A 3,912-nucleotide genomic window follows, 5' to 3' on the forward strand; every position below is an offset into this window, starting at 1 on the left:
AAAAACATAGATCACATGTAATGATCATGTGACTAATAGATACGATGTTAATACATGGAAGTTAAAAATTAGGATCCTGGTAGCATGCCAAATATAGTGAAAAAAGTAAACAGAATGTGATAAAGATCATTAATATAAACTTAACATCCATTAGTGACATTCCTTGAAACATTAACGCAACAGAACTAGTGCATGAATCACATTCACCATTCCTTTTACATCTTGTTTGCCAAGGATTATTACTGGTAGTGAGACCTGAGAAGGTAAGAAATGAGTTACCAAAACTTGAATTTAAGTACCATTAGGTTCATATCTACCCATTTTCAGCTCTTCGATTTAATTATACACACTTTCTATCATTAATAGCAGGTTTAAGGAAGTTCTAATATAATGCTTTACTCTTCTGGACTTCAAAGCATACAAGATTGAAAAGGAGAAGTTGTGAGAAAAATAGGATGATTTCTTTTCCCTTTCCTTTCTCAAAACTGGAAATTTCTTGTCCACATTGAACCAATAATAACTATTGATTTGTTAATGAGATTCAACCAATTAAATTTACATTCCCATCAACATAGTTAACTAGAGTTTATGAAATACATATACTACTAGTACATCAATCCACTACATGAACTTGGAACATAGTTAACCAGAGTTTATTAAATTTGCATTCGTATGATGTTTATAATGTTTATAATTATTGCAAGATCAAGATATAAAAAGGAACTTGAACTATATATATATATATATATATATAGTTTTTTTTTCTCTTATCTACTTCAATCCTAGATAAAGTAATACTTTTTATAGTATTATATTTTATGCAAATCCCAAAAAAATATTAACTAAAAATGACTTTAATAATGTTGAAATTAGCGGAATGTAAACATTTTATTGTTTAATTTTATGATAATTTTATGCACGACTTTCTCTCACATAGGTTCTAAAATGTGGAACAAACCAGCTTGCCCACTCTCCTTTACCAACTTTTCTCCCAGACCATGGGAAATCATATCACTCCACATGAAAAAAGTCAAAGAACTGTCCTTTTCTTTGTCAGGCAAACACAAAACAAAAACTAAGGAAGGTTTGCAAAAAGGAAGTTATTCCAATGAGGGCCAGCCAAACTATTTTATTATCATATAGATAGGCATCATACATAAGACATAAATGTCTATAGATGAAGCATTATTATTTACAGGAAATTATAGAAAGGCATTGAAGACACAATGCAAGCATATAATAGTACAACTTTATTATGGAGATGGAGGCACAAACATTCCAGCATTTTCTATTCCTTGATAAAAAGTGAACTGAATCTCCTCTAGCCCTTCTTCATCATCCCATATATCATCAGAGTCACTTTCCTCTTCATCATCATCGTCATAGTATTCATCAACCAAAAAAACCCAGCCCAAATACTTAGAGGGTTCTGAGAAGTCATCCCAGCCATTGTTCTCATGATAGTCTACGACATGAGGCCCTAAAACCTTCACATTTGGAAAATCCTTCTCCAGCGAGATGTTCTCGATGTTGACACCCCAACATCCCCTTAAATCCAAAAGCTCGAGCTTAGGACTTTTCGAAAGAATTTGAAGAAGGCCTTCGATCTTGACGAGCTGGTAAGCAATTCCAAGATGCTTGAGATTAGGCATAGTGGTAGAAATGGCAATTGCTTCATCATCATCAAAGAGCTTGTCCGAAGTATCTATTGGATGCATGTTCCGATAAAAAACTTCTGGCATTGTGCAATTCTTGCCAATCATCTCTAGTGCAGGAGCGCCAATTTTGTAGCAATAGCTCACATCCAAGAAAGAAAGCATATACAGCTCTTTGGTAAGATACCACTATAGAATCAGTCATATTGCATCTTTGCAGTCGCAAAGTTTGGAGGGAGCCAGCACTAGCAAAAGAATAAAACACCACATAAGAAAGATATCAATTTGATTTTATAATTCAAGATGCATGACAAAGCAAATGTTAGCATAACCTGAGTAAAGACACTGGTTTTTTATAATTGAATGTGAATCTGTGGTATTAAAACTATATAATTTATATTCTACTTTTGGCAATAAGCATAATAAACAATGTAGTATTTAATCATAAGACCTCCTCCAAAATGCAGCAAACACGAAATAAAATGTGCAATTCTCTGCTTACTTTTCAGCAATGAAAGTGAATGTCTTCTCACTTTGGACACAAGAAACAGTGAGCTTGCGAAGGGATCCTGAGCTTCTTGTGATCAGCAACACAAGCATTCGATCAATTTTATCAGGCTCAGTTTGGTTGCACCATTCCTCAAGGTCAATCTCTTGCCAGCAGTAAGGTCCAGCTAATGTACTAGCCCATGATTTGCATACACTGGACACAACTGACAGTCTTTCCTCGAGAAAAAGACGGGTAAAGATAGCCCCTTGTAGGTCCGGTAATAAGTCTTTCCAATCACGAAAATCAGCTGCTTCTTCCATATCGTCTGCAAAACAATGAAATTGTGCTTTGTTAAGCTTTCTGTTCAGGAATCAATAACTAATATGGATCTGCTTACTGGGAAACAATACTTCTCTTATAAAAAAATGATTCTTTAAGTAAATGGTAAAGGATTTATTTTGATAAGAGTTACGAAAGATAGATAATTGGGTTTTTTAAGTGAATGAAATGTGACAAATTTAGGATATAATAATTAATAAATGGATAGAGATAAAAGAAAACTTAAATCACTCACACATATAACAAAAAAAAGAAAAGAGATGGAGATTTACCAGTCGAAAAATGTTCAGAGTTTCTTCTTTAAGAACCAAAATTATATAAAAACTCACCCGAAAATTCGGGAGAGGCACCGAGAGAAAGAGAGGTAAAAGAAATAACAAAAGGGAAAGGGGTAAGACTACAACACGAGAATTATCCAACCGCCAACAACGACCCAAGACTTCAACACACCAAATAGCAACGAAGAGGAACTGAACAAAAGTAAAGACACAAAAACAATGCAAGCACTTGCAATGTAGATAGCAAAAGAAGCTCAAAACACACACGAAGAGGTTGCTAATGGAGGAATACTAGTTGAAATATGAAATGAGAAGGCCAGTTTAAATAGTAAAATGAAAAGGAACATTAAAATTTGAGGTCAACATATTTTATCCCACAATATTGTGTCATAAAATGTGATTGGTTATAAAAGTACTTAATATTTAAACTTTTAACATAAATATATTTTTTCAATCAATTACTACTCATCACATGTGAAATGACATACAATGTAGGACAAAAGATGAACTCTTTAAGATTTGGCAATATATTAAATATGTAAAATGTAATAAATGTTTTAAAATATTTATTGCAATACATTAATAAATATTTTAAAATATTTATTGCAATATATTAATAAATGTTTTAAAATATTTATTGCAATATATTAAATATTTTCAATCTTTGAGTAAATTACAATGACGACACTATATTTAGTGCAATGACAACATAAATCACTCCAACTTTTTTTTTTTTGCATATAAACAAAGTACTCCAAATTTATATACATATATTACATACACTATCATTCTCTAAAGATGATATAAGTGTAATATTTTAAACAAAAAAATTATAATTATAATTTAGATAAACTACAGGAGTTAAAATGCACTTTAATCTAATAAAAAATAATGAGCAACATTGATTCTTATATTACTAGAACTTTACTCTACAGTATATCATACACTTGTGGAAATTTTCCATGATTTTAAACATAGTTGTTGGTGTGCACTTTTTCTCTATAACTATTATTATTAGCAAATATATTATTAGTTTGTAAAGAAAATAGTGGTTAATCATACGCATAAACTCAATATACTCTATTTTATTCTTAACATTAAAATAGTCATTGCTAATAGTACAAAAGAATTAAACGAATAAATGATTTAA

General features: G+C 31.3%; 1 pseudogene; it reads right to left on the reverse strand.

Moving 5' to 3' along the window:
• On the reverse strand, positions 1,108–3,049 carry LOC109342421 (annotated as a pseudogene).

This window comes from Lupinus angustifolius, chromosome LG01 (genome assembly GCF_001865875.1).
Source record: "Lupinus angustifolius cultivar Tanjil chromosome LG01, LupAngTanjil_v1.0, whole genome shotgun sequence".
NCBI lineage: Eukaryota > Viridiplantae > Streptophyta > Magnoliopsida > Fabales > Fabaceae > Lupinus > Lupinus angustifolius.